The following is a 22,764-nucleotide window of genomic DNA, read 5'->3' as shown; positions in this document are numbered from 1 at the left end:
AAGCTAAGTTGGGGCCAAAAGCGTAATTTTAAATGAAAGGCACCTCAAAAAACTCCAAAAACTCGTGTAAAGGAGCACGGGACTCCCTCCTGTGCCAAGTGTAAAATATTAGACAGGTGTAGACTAGAGGCATAAGGCTAGAAGAGGAAATAGAGAAAGGACCTTGCCACAACGGCCGGTCATGTAAAAAAGGGATGGGTGCCCATGGGATTTTAGGGCTTGTATATAAAGTTCAAAAAGTGAATGGAAGCTCATTCTTTGGTGTGTGGCTAACAAGAGTTCTCTTCTTCTTCTCTTCTCCTTGCTTGTGTGTGCTCTTGAGAGGGAGAGTGTGAGAGATTGAGTGTGTGGGAGTGAGAGATCAAGAGGGTGAAGCTCTTCACCATCTCCTCTCCTCTTCTTCTCTTCTCTTTTCTCACGCACGCGGCTATGCTGGATGGAGCTTGGAGATGGAGGAGGCTTGAGGATGCTTGAGCTAGCATCTAGGATCGTGGAGCTACCGGTGTGTGCGAGAGAGGAGGGAACTCATATCGGCATCAAGGTAAGCTCACTACATTTGTAGGATCGACGGCGCGTTGGCTAGGTGAGAGATAGCCATTAGAGCTCACTTGAAATGCTTGAAACAATAAGCGGTCCATGGGTCTTGGGGCGGTTGAGCGTGAGCTCCCTCTACATTTTTGGTTTCGTTATCGAGACCAACAGATTCAAGCTTGAGCGCTTGCACGCCTCATATCAAGCATCAAAGTAGGGGTGTGAGGTGCCCGCCCATCGGCTTTCCAGGCACTCTTTTAGCAGTCTATCAAGAAATGAATCTAAGCGTTGCTAACCGTCACTCCCAGGGAATGTTCTGAGTTTTATCGCCTAGGGTTTCTTGATTCCGTCTCGAAACGGAACATTCATGACCGAACCCACTAGGATCAACCTCAATTTGGGTTCCTAGTTGTCAAGGTCTACTGTTAGCATTCTAGCGTCGAGTTTTGGACATCTTACTTTACGCAAAGATACCCAATCCGAAGTAGACCCATGCCGCACTTGGTTCAAAGAGAATGGGAAACGAGAGGGATGCACTGCTCAACCTCTCTGCCCATAGGGCATAGTCCCATTCCGGTCCCCTAAAATGGCATGAATTGAGGTTCTATCCTAACAATTTCTAAGGTCCAAGATGGCGAACCTTGTGAGAAGCCTCCCAGCTTTCTGGGACCACCCTTCCATAGGACGGACCCGTCGGGGGTTCCACCCACCCGCTTTCCTTAATAGCTTTAGTTTTCTAATTAGGTCCTACCACATTTATGTGTGAACTTAAAGTCAGCTTCATTAATTAAGCCTTTTAGGGAACAGGGTTCGTTCTCATAACTTATAGCACAGACACGAAAACAGAGCAAAGCAATCTATTAACAAACAAGTTCAAACAAGTTCCTTAACTTATCTTCAAGTTAATCTTTGTCTCCCACCCATACAGGAGAAATTATGTATCGCTTCTGTCTAATAGAAGTATCCCTTTTTCCTTGAGAAGTAACTGGTCCAATTCACATGGCACCACAAACTCAATCCTTTTTCTAGAACAGGATCTCCCAACTTGCCCAGATGTTGGGGACCATGGAGGTCTTCAACTCCGTTCTAGACCTAGCAAGGGGTGTCCAAAACTCCAACTGACCTGCAAGCTGTCTAGGAGTGAAACATCATTTCCGTGGTTGGCCCTTTCACCACTCAACCTTCGGTCCATGAATCGAGCAGTGCCCTCTCGGGTTAATCCGCGGTGCGATCATGGAGGTGATCAACCCGTGCAATATATCATTCCTTAATTAAATCCTTTAAGAATCAAGCACAAACAAGGCATTCAGTCCTAATATCATTTTCCAAGAAAACATTCATTTATTCCCATGGTGACTTGTCATCACAAACCCTTGCCATGCATTTACCATAAATCACAAGCACTTGGAATAATCATCCAAACAACAAGTAACAACCAGTTGAATGTAAAAGCATTTAGGATGTTGTTCGATCAACCAACAAAACCAATTGTGTTCTTTCCAACCAATGCAATAATAGATGATATAACATTTCCATTGTATATTTGCTCTCCCCCTTGGGATCTAAGAGCAATACTATGCAAAAATGTTTCTTAACACTTCCTTCCTTCGGCTAGGGCATATGTTAAGGGTTCAAACACTATTCATGATGTAAGTTCTATAGGTCACTTACCTTGATTGATAACCCAACCCTGAATTTGGATTGGTAAAAGTCATCGTTATCCGACGGAACTCAAGAAATCTTAGTTTTAACCCTTATGATTAATTTCTTGTACTAGCTCTAGGCAAGTCATGAGGCAACTAGAAAGTTATCCTCATATATCAAACATGTTATAGACATAACGTGTGAATACTTAATAAGATAAGTGCGAGATGATGTCAAGTAATTAGACTCCAACAAGCCTTGCATTGAGCTAGAATCTAGTTCTTCTTAATATTTGGGCTCTTAGGCTAAGTACTTTTGAAGTATTTAAACTTTAAACTAGTACTTTCTATTCATGATTCTCAATGTCATATTCTTTTAGTAATTATGTTATTTGTAACCCTTGACTATACTTTAATCTAGCACTTATATGCACAATCTTTTAATGTCGTTCTTTTGACAACTATGCCATTCATAACCCTTGACTAATTCTTCCTTCTAATTGCTCTACCAGCAAATAAGTCATATGTAACTAGGTGCAATTAACTTCCCTTGATATATGCACTTCACAAACTCCATCTTTCGAGTAGGTGAGATGAAATTTATCATTTCCGATGATCTATACTTGTGCATCATAGTATGGGGCCTAACATATCTTATACGAGAATCAAAGTAAGCATCTATCAATTTGAGAATACATTATTTACGATCCGAACCATAGTTCAGTGATGCCTTTGCTTGAAGCCTTGCTGGTTGCAGGATTGTCATCCACACGCGACATTCTCCTCTTGGAGGCCATCGTCCGCAAGTAGACTCAAGAGCTTAAGAAGGTGGAATAGATTCAAGATGGGAGAGTGTAAGAGAAGATGGTTAAGTTGAGGATCGAGATAGAGGGAATTGAGCGAATTCTCTTCCTTGTAGCCTCTCGAGGTGACTCTTCTCCCTCTCCCTCTCTCAAGCTCTTCCTCACAATCTCTTGGAGGGGTATCCTTCTCTCTACCTCTCTCTCACAGCCTCTCAGGGTCTCCTTATGCTTCCTTATGCCTCTCCCATGCCTCATATTTATAGTGAATTAGAGGAGAGGGCTTGTGGTTGAGAAGTGGAGCTCTTTACGGAGGGGGATCTTGGAAAGATCAGTGATCTGATGCTTAGATCATAAATCTGATGGTTCCATTGGCTCCGAAAGGGGGGTAAAAATCCAAGACACTTGCTTAGAAAGATCTTAGTTCACTCCTTCTTCTTTTCTCTGTTCAAAGTGCTGTCCAGTGCTTGTGTACTCTGTGATCGCGGCGCACGCGATTTCGCAAATCCTTTTTTTTTCTTTTTATAAAATCTCCAAACTAACTAAAATATCACTTTTCTTTTCTTTTAAATGACATCCAATTCTAAAAATCTCCATATCTTTTTTTAGGATAATATCTAAAATATACTAGTTTTGCCCAAAATCTAATATTTTTGAACCATCCAAACTATATACATTAACCTAGTGATTAATATAACTTATAAGTCTCGTTCACGTTGTAATTTACGTGAAGAGTGGCTACAGTCCTTTTCAATCCAAGAAGAATATCAGATTTATGACTTTTTATTTTTCTAAATAAAATATTTTAAATTAAATAAAAATTATTAATAAATAATGTTAGTTAGTTTTTACCTTAGTTAGTCTTTAGTTAGTAATCTTACCAACTTATTAATTGACAAACTAACTTTCAAACTAACCAACTAACTTTTATTGTGTGGAAATATTACATCCTCCTCCCCTTAGAGAAATCGAGACGTCCTCATCTCGAGAGAAACGGGGGGTATCATTTTGGAATATGTGGGTTATAGTCCCACCATGCTTTCGTTGCGCTACTCTGATCCCTCATAGACATGCGGTTTCTTGAAAAAAAACAACCTATTGTATTTGATATATCTGAGTCTTGATTACAAGAGAAAATTTATTGTAGTTACATCTCATGGATATCTTCTAGGTTTTTCCTAAGCACTTGGTGTATTCTAGATCACTGGAGTTGTACAACTTTATTTCTTGTAAGCTCAAGTTCTCTTCAAGTTCCGTTGGGAAAATTGATATAGTTATGTCCAATGTTGTGGCATTCGGAGCATCGGTGTTTAGGGTGCTTTGGACATTCCCTTTTGAAATGACCTAACTCCCTGCAATAGAAACAACACGGAGCTTTATCACTTGTGGTCACAAGATTCTTGGTTGTCCTTGGTAGGATTTTCTTCTTTAGACCAAAGTGCCCTAGGATTCTTTTAGCAAATTGGAGTAGTCCTTTATCTTGGAAACTACATTCCCAAATTGTCATCTTCTTAGTTCGGGACTGAGCTCCATGGACAATTGGATTTGCTTGTAATACTAAATAATACTTCCAAGCTTCGACATTCTGGTAAGACCCAATCTATATTAGTTGAGAAGAAATGACTTAAGAGAAATTCATTGCACGCTATAACTATCATTCCTTGCTAGAGTATCTCAATCATTTGCAAGTTCTAGGCTCAAAATAGATGCAACTCATAATACTCAAGTTAACTGTAGTTACAAGAGTAAAGTTTATTCCAATACAAGTTGTTTTTCATGTTAACAAAATTTCTAGGATTTCTAATAATCCTGAAGTGGTGTAGTAGGTTCTAAGTCTTCGTCTTTATCTGATTCCTCTATACATTTGAAGACTGCACTTGTGTAGTTTCATTTCCTTCGAGGCTCCGTATCTTTTGGACTTAAGTCAGGGCAGTCTGCTTGGACATGTCCTAGCTCATTGCAATGGAAACATTGACGGTAGGGACATCTCCTACGAATGTGCCCTATCTCTCCACATGTATGGCATCTCTTACCCAAATCTCAGGAGTTATCTTTACTACAATTTCCCAATTTAAATTCTTGGACGATTGGATTCGCTCGGAGTAATGTGTCTTGCAAGTCCATTGGACAAATTGCTTCAAGACGGTGGTTCAGAGGAGTGTTTAGGCCATGGCAAAACTTGGATACTTACTGCGCAATATCCATAGGTGGTGCGTATTTTAGTAGGGTAACAAACTTTGAGTAGTAAGCTTCCAAAGTTAATTCTAGTTGCTTTAGCTTGAAGAATTCATTCATCTTCAAAGTCTGGTAGGTTGGTGGAAGGCTTTAGAAACACCTTCATCTTCGCACCATTGCTTCCACCATAATCGAGCCTGGCTAACTAACTTAAGTTTGGCTATCATTGCTTGATTGGTAGAGGCAGTTCTCGAAGCAAAGAAATAGTCATCCATCGACTCAATCCATATCTCTGCCTCTGTTGTGATGTCTATCCCTTCTCCATGAAACTCGGGTGCCTTAATTTGCTTGAGAAAGAATTTCTTCTCTTGCATGTCAACATTCATGGGTGCAGAAGGTGCCCAAAAATCAAGCCATACTGCTTAGATTATTTTGTTTAGGATATGTCCACAAACCATACATTAATCAATCACATATCATTATAAAGTTTCACTCTGATACCAACTGTGAGGTGCCCGCCCATTGACTTTCTAGGTACTCTTTTAGTGGTCTATCGAGAAACGAATCTAAGCATCGCTGCCCGACACTCCCAGGGAATGTTCCGAGTTTTGTTGCTTAGGGTTTCCCGATTCCGCCCCGCAACGGAACGTTCACGACTGAACCCACTAGGATCGACCTCGATTCGGGTTCCTAGTTATCAAGGTCTCCTGTTAGCATTCTAACGTCGGGTTTTGGACATCCTACTTTATGCAAAGATACCCAATCCGAAGCAGAGCCATGCCGCACTTGGTTTAAAGAGAATGGGAAACAAGAGGGATGCGCTACTCAACCTCTCTGCCCATAGGGCATAGTCCCATTCTGGTCCCCTAAAACGGCATGAATCGAGGTTCTATCCTAACAATTTCTAAGGTCAAAGACGGTAAACCTTGTGAGAAGCCTCCCAGCTTTCTGGGACCACCCTGCTATAGAACGAACCCGTCGGGGGTTCCACCCACCCGCTTCCCTTAATAGCTTTATTTTTCTAATTAGGTCCTACCACATTTATGTGTGACACTTAAAGTCAGCTTCATTAATTAAGCCTTTTAGGGAACAGGGTTCGTTCTCATAACTTATAGCACAGACACGAAAACAGAGCAAAGCAATCTATTGACAAACAAGTTCAAACAAGTTCCTTAACTTATCTTCAAGTTAATCTTTGTCTCCCGCCCATACATGAGAAATTATGTATCGCTTCTGTCCAACAGAAGTATCCCTTCTGCCCTGCAGAAGTAACTGGTCTGATTCACATGGCACCACAAACTCAATCCTTTATCTAGAATAGGATCTCCCAACATGCCTAGATGTTGGGGACCACGGAGGACTTCAACTCCATTCTAGACCTAGCAAGGGGTGTCCAGAACTCCAACTGACCTGCAAGCTGTCTAGGAGCGAAACATCATTCCTGCGGTTGGCCTTTTCACCACTCGACCTTCGGCCCATGAATCGAGCAGTGCCCTCTCGGGTTAATCCGCAGTGCGATCATGGAGGTGATCCACCCGTGCAATATATCCTTTCTTAATTAAATCCTTTAAGAATCAAGCACAAACAAGGCATTCAGCCCTAATATCATTTTCCAAGAAAACATTCCTTTATTCCCATGGTGACTTGTCATCATAGACCCTTGCCATGCATTTACCATAAATCACAAGCACTTGGAATAATCATCCAAACAACAACTAACAATCAGTTGAATGTAAAAGCATTTAGGATGTTGTTCGATCAACCAACAAAACCGATTGCGTTCTTTCCAACCAATGCAAGAATAGACGACATAACATTTCCATCGTATATTTGCTCTCCCCCTTGGGATCTAAGAGCAATACTATGCAAAAATGTTTCTTAACACTTCCTTCCTTCGGCTAGGGCATATGTTAAGGGTTCAAACACTATTCATGACGTAAGTTCTATAGGTCACCTACCTTGATTGATAACCCAACCCTGAATTTGGATTGGCAAAAGTCATCGTTATCTGACGGAACTCAAGACATCTTAGTTTTAACCCTTATGATTAATTTCTTGTACTAACTCTAGGCAAGTCATGAGGCAACTAGAAAGTTATCCTCATATATCAAACATGTTATAGGCATAACGTGTGAATACTTAATAAGATAAGTGCGAGATGATGTCAAGTAATTAGACTCCAATAGGCCTTGCATTGAGCTAGAATCTAGTTCTTTTTAATATTTGGGCTCTTAGGCTAAGTACTTTTGAAGTATTTAAACTTTAAACTAGTACTTTCTATTCATGATTCTCAATGTCATATTCTTTTAGTAATTACTTTATTTGTAACCCTTGACTATACTTTAATCTAGCACTTGTATGCACAATCTTTTAATGTCCTTCTTTTGATGACTATGCCATTCATAACCCTTGACTAATTCTTCCTTCTAATTGCTCTACCAGCAAATAAGTCATATGTAACTAGGTGCAATTAACTTCCCTTGATATATGCACTTCACAAACTCCATCTTTTGAGTAGGTGAGATGAAATTTATCATTTCCGATGACCTATACTTGTGCATCATAGTATGGGGCCTAACGTATCTTACACGAGAATCAAAGCAAGCATCTATTAATTTGAAAATACATTACTTACGACCCGAACCGCAGTTGGATTGACAGTGATGCCTTTGCCCGAAGCCTTGTTGGTGGTTGTAGAATTGTCATCCACACGTGATATTCTTCGCTTGGAGGCCATCATCCGCAAGTAGACTCAAGAGCTTAAGAAGATGGAATAGATTCAAGATGGGAGAGCATAAGAGAAGATGGTTAAGTTGAGGATCGAGATAGAGGGAATTGAGCTAATTCTCTTCCTTGTAGCCTCTCGAGGTGACTCTTCTCTCTCTCTCTCTGTCTGTCTGTCTGTCTCTCTCTCTCAAGCTCTCTTTCAAGATCTTCCTCACAATCTCTTGGAGGGGTATCCTTCTCTCTACCTCTCTCTCGTAACCTCTCAGGGTCTCCTTATGCTTCCTTATGCCTCTCCCATGCCTCATAACTATAGTGAATTAGAGAAGAGGGCTTGTGGTTGAGAAGTGGAGCTCTTTGTGGAGGGGGATCTTGGAAAGATCAGTGATCTGATGCTCAGATAATAAATCTGATGGTTCCATTAGCTCCGAAAGGGGGGTAAAACTCCAAGACACTTTCTTAGAAATATCTTAGCTCACTCCTTCTTCTTTTCTCTGTTCAAAGTGCTGTCCACTGCCTGTGTACTGCGATCGCGGTGCACGCGATCTCGCAAATCCTTTCTTTTTTTTTCTTTTTATAAAATCTCCAAACTAACTAAAATATCACTTTTCTTTTCTTGTAAATGACATCTAGTTCTAAAAATCTCCATATATTTTTTTAGGATAATATCTAAAATATACCAATTTTGCCCAAAATCTAATATTTTTGGACCATCCAAACTATACACATTAACCTAGTGATTAATATAACTCATAAGTCTCGTTCACATTGTAATTTACGTGAAGGGTGGCTACAGTCCTTTTCAATCCGAGAAAAATATCAGATTTATGACTCTCGATTTTTCAAAATAAAATATTTTAAATTAAATAAAAGTATTAATAAATAATGCTAGTTAGTTTTTACCTTAGTCTTTTGTCTTACTAACTTATTAATTGACAAACTAACTTTCAAACTAACCAACTAAATTTTATTGTGTGGAAATATTACAAAGGGATTCATCCCCGAAATGGAGCTTGAGATAGGTAGGAAGTTTGGGTGTTTTGATATTCGAAACAAGTAAGTATTTTGGGTTAGTTAGTTAGTTTGATGATTGAAAAACATGGAGAAATCATTTCAGTTTGTTGCTTTTGATTCTTATTGCATTTAGCGTAGGATAGGATTAGGAAATCGAATCGGGAAAGGGTAGGGTTTACCGTTGCAAAACATGGCAAAATAGGGCATAAATCATGCAAAAAATGGCAAAAAGATTGCTTGGGATGCTTAATGTCGGCAAGTGAGTGATTGGGAGCGTCAGAACCTTACCCGGGAAGGGGTTTAAGAGCCAAGAGGCCAAGGGAGAGGTCATTTGCAACCATTGCACACAAAGAGAGAGAGAGAGAGAGAGAGAGAGAGAGAGAGAGAGAGAGAGAGAGAGAGAGAGAGAGAGAGAGAGAGAGAGAGAGAGAGAGAGAGAGAGAGAGAGAGAGAGAGAGAGAGAGAGAGCCCCCGCGAAGATTCGATTCAATCTCGTCATCGGAGAGCCTACTGCTCACCTCAGGTATACCAATCACTTCCCTTGGCACCCTAGTTAAGGTCTGGAAGTTTGTGCTTGGAGTGATTGTCTAAATCGTGAGATTTTATCAGAATCATCGTTGCACTGCATTCATTGCATCGCGTTTGGCCTATCCAAGCAGCAGTTCCTAGGCCGAGTCCCAGAATTGGCCCTCGGCCCAAGACCCGATTTGGCCCTTGGCCCAAGACCCGACTCGGGCCGAGCTGTCTGAGCAACCCCGTTCGAACAACAAGACTCAGCCCTCGGCCTGCGAAAAGTTCGGCCCTCGAACTAGTGTGATTCGGCCCTCGGCCCATGTGTCTCGGCCCATCCGAATCACCCACTTGGCCACTACAATTCGGACCAATTGGGCCGAGTGTGAATTTGTCTCAATTTTTTAGAAATTTGACCTGATTTGGCTAGAGCTCAGTAGTGCAAACTGTCGCAAGTCCTCCTAATGCTTAGAACTTGATTTTGGCGCATGGAATAGATAAAATCGTAAAGCGCAGCCGCTTAGCAACTTGAGTAGGCTGTCACGAGACCTAGAGACCTAGAGGCAACCCGTTGAGCCATAAAACCCTGATTGGACCAAAAAACGAGCAAGGCAACGTAACAGAAAAACCCTAAATCCCGTCAAGACGGCCATAGAATTTGATCGACAAAGCCTATCAAGCCCAAAACGAAGTGAGAGTACGTAAGACGCTTAGAGATTGTTTGCCGCACTCACCTTGAATTTCCGCACTTGAAGTACACTTAAGGAAAACTGAAAGCTTGATTGAGCACAAGAATACTAGAAAGAACACACACACTGATGGAGATAAATTGAGGATTGTATTTAATAAGTCAAGGAACTCACTTAGATAAACCACTCAAGGAACCCACCAATAGGAGAGGACCCAAAGACGTAGGCAAACCATCAACATGTGAAGTAGGACCAAGCAAGCGACGCCAATGAAGTGGATTTGACAAACCTACTCAACCTTATCGATAGCTTGGTGGAGCATGAGAACTCAACTACAGCAGAAGAAAGCTCAGACCGCTGGTCTAATGAGGAACTCCACTTAGGCGTCTTTCCAGAGGCTATTCAACAGTTGGTCAGTAGCTACGATGCACACTCTTGGTATGAGCACTGCGGCAAGACAACAGATGCTATCATCGCAGACTTAGAAGAAGAGAGAAAGCTAGCCCACAAGGCATTGCAAAGCATAGTCGAATACAATAGAGACCAGCAGGGCTAGCAGCCAAAGGCAAAGCACAAAGTTGCGTGAGGTGCAGCAGGTGCTAGAACTTAGCTGATAGAAATCGAACGGATCACGAGAGAGCCCTAGAAGGAGACTTAACGTTGAGTGAGATTCTCATGAAGCAATTGCTAGACAACACCGCAGCAGAGCAACGTGCCGTAGCATTGGCGACATCACTGCTGGCAGGATTAGGAGCAATCCAAGGCTTTAAGAGCCAGTCTAAAATCCCAATGGTCGCAAAGCAGCTCGACAAGTACCAACCCCATTAAGATCCATACAGCTTTGTAGAGCAGTTCGAGTAAGTGTGTGAAGCCAACGGCCTCAATGACCTGACTCAGCACTCTCAAGCGTTCGGGATCTGCTTAGGTGACAAGGGTAGGACTTGGTATACAAGCCTATATGTTGTAGAGAAAGCCAACTTCAATGGCCTCAAGAATATCTTCATCAAGAGATTTGCGGAGCCTGGATACTTCGACAATCTGCTAGTATGACTGATGAATGTCAAGCAGAAAGAGAAGGACATTCATGATTAGGTAACCCACGTGAGGAGTCTCTTCAAGAGAATCCCTACAGGTGAATGACCAACTGAAAGAGCAATTTCAACTGTATTCATCAGCGGAATTCAAAATGAGAAATTGTATAAGGCTTTGGAAGGCAACTCGAGATTGCAGCGAGACGCGCTAGCTAGGATTTTTGAGAAAGCCATCAGGGTTGACGATTAACTGAAAGAGCGGAGCTCCAAGAGCTCAAACTCAAAAGAAACCAACTCGCAAAGTTCAGAGAGAGAGAGAGTCAGCCTCTAGTGAACGATCAGTCCCATCATCCCAAGATAAGGGGAAAGCCACCGAGATAAACCAAGACTTGGTTAATGTCAAGATGGAGATAGCCAAGCTGCAAGACATGTTGAGACGACCAATGCGCCCACACGTCCAATGCGTGTACTGTGGTGGAAACCACTTGCCAGCCGAGTGTCAAGACCCTAGGTCGAGACCTTGCGCTAACTACGGCAGGTTTGGTCACGATGTCGCGCATTGCAGATTGTTGAGAAGATTTCCGTATTCGCAACCATATGGCTAGCCTTACCTAGCGAATAGGCCGCAACCACTCTTCAGAAGGGGAGCACCACTGGCCCTTCCTGTGCCTAACGACATTAAGCTGGCTGTTCCTAGGATGGACATAAATCCTACAGGCATACCTAGACTGCCTGGTCCCTACGTGACCCATCCACCGAGTGATGCTTCAATCCACTATGTGGAAGAGCCAAATGAGGAAGAGACTTATGTATACCCTTATGTCTCTCACGACGACGAGGGCAATGCAATCCTTATGGACTATTGATCAGTACCGGTGATGGCATTAGGGAGAGGACAAGATAGAGGCCTAGGAGGGCAGACACAAGATCCAATCATCTGTTGGACTTGTGGTCACCCAGGTCATGTCTCATCACATTGCCATGAGAGGGAGCAGCAGAATAGAGACAAAGCTGACCTAAGGTGCGTTGAGTGCGGAATCACCCATCTCTTCGTCAATTGCCCAAAGCAGAAACCTTCTTCAAGTTTAGCCAATGTACCATTTGTCCCATTGGGGATGTTTGGTGTTGAGAACCTCGATGGGGACCACACCTATCCCATTGCGGGTCATGACTCGTGCCTAGACGAAGTAGGGTAGCATATCACTGCCAGGACCTAGCAACCTCGATGCAGCCTTGATAGGGAAGAAGAGCCGCAGGCGGAGAAAGAAGAGGTTGGAAGCTAAGATTGCACTGAAAACTAAGAGTGCTACAACTCTGCCTATTGGAAAGAAGGTCACGGACGCAGAGGCAAAAACTTCAGTCCCTAAGATGGGTGAAAAGGGAAGTGCCAAGGTAGGGGAATACCCACATCCGAAGCGCCAACTAGAGGCCATAGAGAAAGTGAAGGACTGGGTGAAAGAGATCCAAGAGTACTTAAGGGATGCTGAGCCCATCCTAGAGGACAAGATCGATGATCTCCCCAGCATAAGCACGCCAGTCTCACCCCCTTGACCAAAGTCAGGAGATGCGACCGCACCACAAGCAACACCGCTTAGGCCAAGCCTTGATGTTGCAGGCCCACAAATCAATCATGCCATTGTCCAGGACAATCCAGTTTAGGAGAGAGATGAGCAGCCAATGACCTCCTTACCATGCTAGTGACCACCCCTATGACGTTAAGCCTAGGAGACCTGCTTAAGTAGCATCCCACCCTATGGCAAGACCTAAAACAATGGGTTGAGAGGTCACGAGAACAAGCTATTGATCTACATGACCATGATGCAGAAACACAAATACCAAGACTAACGATGCACTCTGTGCCAAAATCCTTGCATGTTAATGCTTTCTGGGAAGGCACCGAGATGCATGCAGTATTACTGGTCCTAGCCCTAGGCGATACGACGAGAAAGGGGATCGTAGACACGGGAGTTGGGGTTAGTGGTGCTGAGCCATGCAATACTTCAAACTTGGGGAAACCCACATGTCGAGACCGCTCGGTTTAATGTCACATTAGCAAACGGCATGAGAGTGAGGCAATTCGGGGTACTTAAAAACTAGCCAGTGAAAATCGCAGGTGTCTAGTTCTCTGTTGAATTTATAGTCATGAAGGGAGTGGACTATGATATCCTATTAGGCAGACCCTGGATGCGCAATGCCAGAGTTATTGAAGATTGGGGTAACGGCTTGATATTCCTATAGGCAACAGAACGAAAGATGTGAGGGTAGAGATGGACACTTGGAAGACCTCACCAGTCGACTTGGATGCCATCTTCGCGATGCTCAAAGGTAACACTCAAGTCAAGAAGTCTTATGGGCACTTGACCAAGTATATCCCATGCCCCCAGAGGATGAGCGAGATTGGATGCATGTCCCTGCTATAATCGACCTGCCGTTCTCGGATCATGAGGCATATGAGCAAGCCATCAAGATGATGGGCAAGTCTAACGGCACGCCCTCCATACCAATTTGCATGATGGCAGGAACCCTTTGTGGGAAAGTGCCAAACAACAAAAGAGAACTCCAAGAGATTCTAGAATACTTAACAGACAAGCTAGCTGACAATCTAGCAGAAAACTTCAAACCACTCCAGGATCTCTTAGACGAATCCAAGTGGCAATGGACCAGGGTGCATGACTTAAACCTCATATACAACTAGGCCCTAGTCCCTGATCAATGGCAAGAGATATACCAAGCCCTAGGAGATGACAAGCAGTCTGACGCTAGAGGACTTTAATGACGAGTACGAAGACTACCAATCCTTTAGTGACGAAAGTGAGGGTGAGATAGATACCGTAGAATATGACACTGAGGGACATGAAATAGAACAAATATGGGCAGACTCCAAGCCACAAAAAAAGAGTGTCTTCAGGATAGAGCGAGGGGTCATGCACATGGATTGTGATCACGCCTAGTTAGAACACGTAGGAGCCATAGACTTTGAGCAAGCAAGCCTAGCCCAATCGAGAATGACACCAATGCTTAGGACAGAATCACCAACTGAACTGTGACCACCAAGGGAGACCACCTCTTCTAGCAAAGACGAGGAGTTCAACTCTAAGTCAGAGGTAAGTTCGGATAGCGACCTAAAAATACCTAGGCTGCCCATCGACGCACCAAGGGGGACCTACCCGTCCACCTGAGGTGCAGGCTATTGAAGCAGGAAAGGGTGAAACAATCCAGGGACACACAAACAGACGAACAACGAAAATAACGGGACCTCCCTAAAAGATTTATGAAATTCAAGAAAGGAGGTAGGGTAGTGATCCTGTTGGGGGCCAAATGGCAAGGGCAAATGAGCGAACCAATCGAGGGACCAGCCAAGGTCAAGGAGGTGAACCTAGCCCAGGAAGGGGAGACACCCCGACCAGCCTTCATTGCCAATGACTTGACCGAGAAAGAAGAAACGAGTCTTGTCGCTCTCTTGCGAGAGTATGTAGACGTATTCGCTTGGTCCTTAGAAGAGCTCAAAGGGGTAGATTTGAGTGTAGTGACTCATAATATACCCATGACACCAGACGCAACACCGGTGAAGCAGTGACCGTACCCTATGAATCCAAAACACGCTCATGCTGTCAAGGAAGAGATTGATAAGCTGATGAGAACGGGATTCATTTACGAAATTGAGGACACGGACTGGGTATCACCCATAGTCATCGTGATGAAGAAAAATGAAAAAATCAGAGTGTGCGTCAATTACAAGAAGGTGAACACTACTACTAAGAGGGACAATTACCCATTGCCATACACCGAGCACATGCTTGAAAGAGTGGTGGATAAGGAGGCCTACAATTTTCTGGATGGCTTCTTAGGATACAATCGGGTGCAAGTGCATCTTGCCGACAGGCATAAGACTGCCTTTGCTACTAAGTGGGGATTCTTTGCTTATATAGTCATGCCTTTCGAGTTGACTAATGCCCCTGCCACTTTCCAACGCCTCATGTGCACCATATATAAAGACATGGTTTGCAAAGAGTTGGAAGTCTTTTTCGATGACCTCTGCATTCACTCGACCTAGATGGAACACTTAGACAAACTCCAAGAAGTCTTTGAGTGATGTCGCCTATATCATCTCTCCTTGGACCCCTTAAAATGCCAATTTTGGGTGAAGCATGGACGCATCCTAGGCCATGTGGTGTCGAAGAACGACATTGCCACTGACTTCTCAAAAGTCAGGGTTATTGTTGACCTTCCACCCCCAATCAACTATAAGGGAGTCCAATGCTTCTTAGGCCATACAGGATACTATCGGCAGTTTGTGCTAAATTAGGCGTTGATGGCCAGACCTTTATACAAGCTATTGATTGTCTTTGAATGGACTAAAGCATGCCAATGAGCATATGAAGAGTTGAAGAAGGCTCTAACCACAACACCAATTCTACGAGCCCCAGATTGGACCATTACCTTCCACATGCATATCGATGCTTCTAAATTTGTTGTGGGGGCAGTGTTGTGCCAACCTGGTGAACACAACCTAGACTATCCACTGAGCTTTGCTAGCAGACAACTCACTAAGACGGAAATGAACTACTCGATGATAGAAAGAGAGGGCTTGGCCATGATGTTTGCTGTGAAGAAGTTCTGGCATTATATATTGGCTACACCCTTTACCTTTTTCATGGACCATCAAGCCTTGCTATATCTAGTGAATAAGCCTTGTGCTACAGGACACATAACTTGGTGGCTCCTTCTACTTTTGGAGTTTGACTTCTTCATGGTTGTATGGAAGGAAAAACAGTACTACATGGCTGACCATATGTCACGCATCCCCGCAGAAGAAGCCACTGGAGAAGGCATTACTGATGAATTGCCAGACGCCCATCTCGTTAACCTTTCCAGTGAGAGAGATTTATTCAAGGCTGATTTAACGCCATATTGGGCAGATGACATAGTCCAAGTGCTTGAGCACAGACTACCTGAGCGACCGATAGAGAAGGCAAGACTTAGGCAACTCATTCTTAAGATCCAACCCTACCAGTTGATAGCAGGATAGCTGTATCGCCTAGGGCAAGATGGATTGCTGCACAGATGCATGTGCGATCATGAGATGCATGACATGCTCTCAAAGGCACACGTCAGAATTGTTGGTGGACACTTTAGTGGAGACAGATGGCTCGCAAGGTGCTGCAATCTCAACTATGGTGGTCAACGTTGTTTCGTGATGCAGTACAATTTATTAAGCATTTGACGAGTGTCAGCGGACAAAGGTCCCGATTCGCAAGGATCAAATGGAGTTGACCCCAATCATTGCATGACAACCCTTCGAAAAATGGAAAATCGACTTCATAGGACCCATCAGCCCCACTGCACAGTATTCGTAGGCCAAATACATCATTGTGGCCACAGACTACTTAATGAAATGGGCAGAGGCGAGAGCAACACGAAAGAACAATGCTCAAATGATTTCTAAGTTCTTGTGGGAGCAGGTAATCTCACGATTCGGCTGACCCATCAAACTAGTTAGTGACCAAGGCACACACTTTATCAATGAAGTGATAGCGCGTCTCCTATCTACCTTCCTAATTATCCATCGGAAATCCTCTCCATACTACCCTCAAGCAAACGGCTAGGCAGAATCCACGAATACGATTCTTGTCAACGTCCTAACCAAGGTAGTCTTTGCATCGCGCAGTGACTGGGATAACAAGGTGATGGCAGCCTTGTGGGCTTACCGCACAACTTATAAAATGGCTATTGGCTAGACCCCCTTTAGGTTGACCTATAGAATTGAAGCGATTCTCCTTGTAGAATTCTTCTTGCCTAGCCTGAGAATAGCACTTTAGGAACGATGGGAAGAAATGGAGGCATGGACGCAATGCCTAGTTGAACCTGAATGCCTCTCGGAGACTCACCTTCTAGCCATTCATGTGCTCATATGTGGGAAGGAACGACGCAAGAGCTGGTTTGACAAGCACGTCAAGCAACGCGACTTCGAACAAGGCAACTTAGTGCTCCTATACTCAGTTCAGGGACATAAGCAAAAAATGAAGTTTAGAGGTCTTGGACCTTTCAAAGTTCATGCAATCATCCAAACAAGCAACGTCGAGCTCGAGACTATAGATGGCAAGGGAATAGGCTTCTTCAATGGTAGTGGTGTCAAGAAGTACTACCCTCCCACTCACCCTTTGCATGAGCCACCAATGTTAGAACCGCCTGTCAAAGTATCAGTAGCCATAATCACTAAAATCGATGATGAAGATGAGGAAGTTGTAGAGTCCGCATACCTCTACACATTATGGTCACTGCCAAGTGAACATACGCCTTCAATGCCTTGATCAACAAGGGAGCAGACTTCAATGTCTTGACTCATGATCATTAGACTCAACTTGGCAAACCACCATTACAGCCCACTTATACCAAATTAAGCCCATACGGGGGCCGCTCATACGCACTTCTCGACAAGTGCAGAGTCATCATTTCTATCGAGTCTGAGACTGTACCAATGATCTTCTATGTGTTGCCAAATGCCAAAGACGTAGGCATGGAATCGCTGTTAGGGAAAACCTTCAAAAAGTAAACTCATTGCAACGTGATTATGAGTTGCAGCGTATCCACCTTGCCATAGGCAACGTTCGCATTGTTATTGCTTTCAGCAAGGGCTACACGACCTCATCACAGTCCACAAGGCCATTGGTAGAAGTATTAGTAGCCAAATCTAAGGAGGGGGTAGTGCTCAGCCACCACCGCCCACCAATTCTCAAGAACCGCTGCTCATAGTAGCAAAAGCTAAGGCCCAACATCCTAGGTTTCAATGGAATCCTAAATACTAGGAGTAGATGCACACATCCTCATAAGACCCGAAACTCTAAATCTAGGAAACCAAGGCGCAGTCACAGAAATCAACGCATGATCAATTAAAGATGGGTCCCTAAAGCCCTCTTGCACATGCAAGGCTACTATGAGGGAAATGCCTGGATATGGATCCCTAAAGCCCACACGGCCAAAGGCACCACTCGTACGCCACCCTCAAGCTTGATCACCCCAAGTCCCATAGAACCTCAAAACCATAAGCCACTCCAGAACCATATCCATCAAGCTCATCCATGCACATGCCCAAGAGAGTCGAAGAAGCCTATCAACCCAAACGACAAACATCGTCACATGAGTCATCACCCGCTCTAGAGCCAATCCGACTACCCTGATCCATTCTGAAGGTAGCACTCCATCAGAGGTCGCTGCTACTTTCCCAGCCCTAATCCAAGAGGTCCAACTGCAATCTCAAGAACACCCGCAACCGCAACTCTTCATTGTTAAAGGCTCTAGTGCTATCAAACCCCAACCACTAGTATGTCTTAAACCCTCCTATGAGCGAAAATCATTTTTGACACTGGCCTTAGATCTAGCCAAAGATATGGGGGATGAATTCCTCAACAATGAGATCTCCAAAGAGCAAGCCCTCAAACAGTGCCTCATCACGTCATATGATCAACGAACCTTTTCTACCACCACTGACCAAGAAATTGCAAAATTATCAAAACTTGCTGATACTGAATCCTCGTTCTTGAGGCACTGGTACACTCTTAGGTTGCAATGGGAAGTTGAAGGGTGCCAAGTCATGACAAACGCTGAGCAGTACGACACAATCAAAATAGTAGAGTATGATCACACTTATGTCATGCCAATCTCATATAGAGTGTTAATCACTCTTCGTGGCCGACCCATGGAAGAGCACATCAAAGGACACCCTTGCCTCGATTGCCTATTGACTCAGGAAGAGTTACATATTGCTAGCCGCATCACTTCCGGTGACTTTCTAATAGATGTTCTCACTTACATCACACATGTGGGCATTCGACTTTTTGATCTAGACCGCGAAGCTCAGTTAGAGTACAACCCCAATTTCTACACTTGGATCCTACGCCGGTAACTCCTAGACCCATTGTAGAATGCCCTTAACCTCCTAACCTTCAATCCTAGGAAGGATTCTTCTCAAGGTGGAAGGGGAGGGGGATCAGGTGAATCAAACTAAAACCAAGGAAAATCAAGAAAAATGCATAAACACGTAAACAACAAGCGAGGTAGGAAAAATGGCACGAGAACTTTGAAATAAAGGGCAAAAAGTTAAAGTCTAAAGGGAAGATTCTACATTGGATTGGATTTTAATGCTTTCATTAAATAAACATATAGAGTCTTTCTTTTCTAGCAAATTATGATTTTTCCTAAAAATTATTATTTTGAAAGCACTAATGAAAACTTGGGGTCATGACAGGAACAAAAGATGTCGCAGCAAGACCGTGCCCACCGACTTTAATTCACGGAGGAGGAAAGAACGCAATACTGCATCACCCTTGAAAACCACGCCTTGGACTCCTGTATTTCCATCATTGTTAGCCGATGCTGGCTCCAAGCTTTCGACGGCCTCAACCCCTTGCAATATCGACCCCTCTATTTACATATTATCTTCATCTCTGCTTGGAGCATCGCTTTGATCATATACTCTCGCACTTCGGGGAGTTGAAGGTATAACATACCACCATTGAGGTTGTCGGGGGTTTGGATAGAAGATTACCTGTTCAAAAATACGTACAAGAGAGTTCAAACCATTGCGACATAAACCATGTCGTAATACAATTAGCAAGCAAATGAGTCCATGCACCTGTTCACAATGGGCCGAGATGGATGGAGTGCAGGAGCCAATCCACCACTCGCAAGGCCAATCTATACCGTCAATGCCAGAGGAGATAGGCAACCTTCCAGACCTACCTACAATCTTGGAGCCTGAGATGGAGGCAATGATCGATGCATTGATTCCCATGGATGTCGAGACTTCTAATCCACTTAGAGAGGAAGCATCGCGAGTGGTAGCCGACTAGGACAGAAGTGGCTAGAGGAAAGGGAGAAGACCCCCACTCTTTGGGGAAATAAAGAAGCTGAGCTTTGGCAAAAGAAAGTGTTTGAAGTACCACATACCGTGCATGGATATAACTGCCAACCCCTATGGAGGAGGCGGGTGTGCGACATTAGCATACTCACCTGGATGGATTTTTGCAATACCCTGCCCTACACAAGAGGAGCAACCCCACGTTCATGGCGTACCCTCACAGGGTAGGTGTGGATTTTGATGCCACCCTCCATGGGCATTATGATTTTCCTATCATCTACAACTCTAATGTTGTCTCCTTTGAACATGCCCTCCTCTTCAACTCGGAAAGCTTGGATGACTCCATGACACGTTTCCTCGCGGATTTCTCTTCATGCCTTGATCCAGCTTTCGTAACTACATGTAATTATCTTAGGTTACTTAAATTATTACTTAAACAGGACCGGACTCCACAAGAACGTGGCCTGCCTCCCCTCTTGTTTGACCCTAATGCCATCGACAGCTGTGCCATGGCGTGTCTGATGATGAGGGCTAGCCTTCTCCCCTATTTTTGCCTAGCTCTCCTGGAAGACATGAACGATAACCAGTTCACTAGATGCAATCATCCTTTCCTCTCCACCACCTCCCTCCACATCCGCATGAATCTGAAAGGATACATTCAAAGCTATCAATTTTTGAGCAAATCCATCCGACCCCCTTCTCCGCCTAATTCAGACGATGAGAATTAGGCACTAGCTGTCATTCTACTAGTGTAATACTATTATTTATTTAAAAAAGAAAAAAAAGAAAAAGAAAAGCATGAAAGGAAAAGCAAGAAGAAAATTACACATGGAATGGACAAAACAACTCACTTGTAGAAGCACTTAGCACCACATAAAGCACAATCACTGCACCTAGGGGTCCTCAAGTTACGCATGCATGGTGGCTTCGATCAGATGGCTTGGCTCCTAACCCCCTAGCCCTTTTTTCTCCCCCACTTCACGCTTAGAGCCCATCAAGGGCAGGACATACCTAGGGAGGTAACACTCATCTATGGTTAGACCTGTCACCCTAAGCTACTTGCACCGCACCTCCCTTTGCACAAATGGGGTCCTCAAGTGTGGGACATCACCCAGGCTAGCCTGTGGTTAGACCCAACTCCCCATTCCACTAGCACAAGCACAATGCACTACACAATAAGGTAGACACCCCCCTTAGGTAGAGCACCATACCTTTTCCTTGCAGGCATCACAAAGGTGACAAACCACTGACTTCGCAGGCCCTCGTCATCCACTTGCTATCCATTTGGCTTCTCCAACAAACATCACTACCAAGCTTCCACAAGCACCCGAGTTTACATGTGGCCCTACCCTCACACGACTACTTCGCCAACTGCCTACTAAACCCCAACAGTAGCCAAAAGTGCCATGGGACTGGCACCTGTCTCGGAGGGGGGTAATATTAACCCCAAGTCAAGAAGGTGAAAAAATGAATGAAAAAGCGAAAAAAGGATGGAAAAAGATGAGCAAAGATACGCAGGTGGCCTCTAAAGCTAAGCTGGGGTCAAAAGCATAATTTTAAATGAAAGGTACCTAAAAAAACTCCAAAAACTCATGTAAAAGAGCGCCAAGCCCCCTCCTGTGCCAAGTGTAAAATATTAGACGGGGTGTAAACTAGAGGCATAAGGCTAGAAGATGAAATAGAGAAAGGACCTTGCCACAATAGCCGGTCATGTAAAAAAGGGATGGGTGCCCATGGGATTTTAGAGATTGTATATAAAGTTCATAAAGTGAATGGAAGCTCATTCTTTGGTGTGTGGCTTCTCTTCTTTTTCTCTTCTTCTCTTCTCCTTGCTTGTGTGTGCTCTTGAGAGGGAGAGTGTGAGAGAGTGAGTGTGTGGGAGTGAGGGATCAAGAGGGTGAACTCTTCACCATCTCCTCTTCTCTTCTTCTCTTCTCTTCTCTTCTCTTTTCTTACGCGCGCAGCTATGGTGGATGGAGCTTGGAGATGGAGGAGGCTTGAGGATGCTTGAGCTAGCATCTAGGATCGTGGAGCTACCGGTGTGTGTGAGAGAGGAGGCAACTCATATCAGCATCAAGGCAAGCTCACTACACTCGTAGGATCGACGGCGCGTCGGCTAGGTGAGAGATAGTCATTAGAGCTCGCTTGAAATGCTTGAAACAATAAGCGGTCCGTGGGTCTTGGCGGTTGAGCGTGAGCTCCCTCTATAACACGTGGTTCTCTTGGTGATATCCACTCTTTCAACCAGTTTTAGCAGTGGTTTTAGTGCATTTTCTGCTAATTACAACAACCTACAATTTTGCATTTTTACTTTGATTTGGGACAGTATGGTTGGTCATCTGAAAGACACTGCTCTCTTTAACAATGTCAAGTTGGATGGTAGCAACTATGGGTATTAAAAGTCCCATATATGGCAGGTTTTGGTGCAGAAAATGCAGATTAAACCATTGCTTTTCAAGGGTGCTAAACCCAAGGATATGGATGGTGATGTTTGGATGGAAGTTGATGAGCTATGCAAGTCTACCATTATCTTGTCACTCTCAGAAGAGGTCCATCATAATGTTGTTGAAGATGAGAATCAGAATGTATGGGACTTATGGGAGAAGATTCAAGAGCTTTATGCGCAGCAGAGTCCTCTGTCATAGATGTATTGGCTGAAGCATTTAATGGACTTTCGCATGAAGAAGGGGACATCCCTATCATCTCATTTCAGCCAATTTCATGCTATCATGAAGAATCAGTTGTCACAGGGTATTGAGTTCAAAGACAACTTGCACTCGTTGTTTTTGC

Source organism: Lygodium microphyllum, chromosome 30, assembly GCF_053477565.2.
Source record: "Lygodium microphyllum isolate KBCC chromosome 30, Lygodium_microphyllum_v1.1.10, whole genome shotgun sequence".
NCBI lineage: Eukaryota > Viridiplantae > Streptophyta > Polypodiopsida > Schizaeales > Lygodiaceae > Lygodium > Lygodium microphyllum.
Note: the sequence above shows the minus strand (reverse complement) of the source record.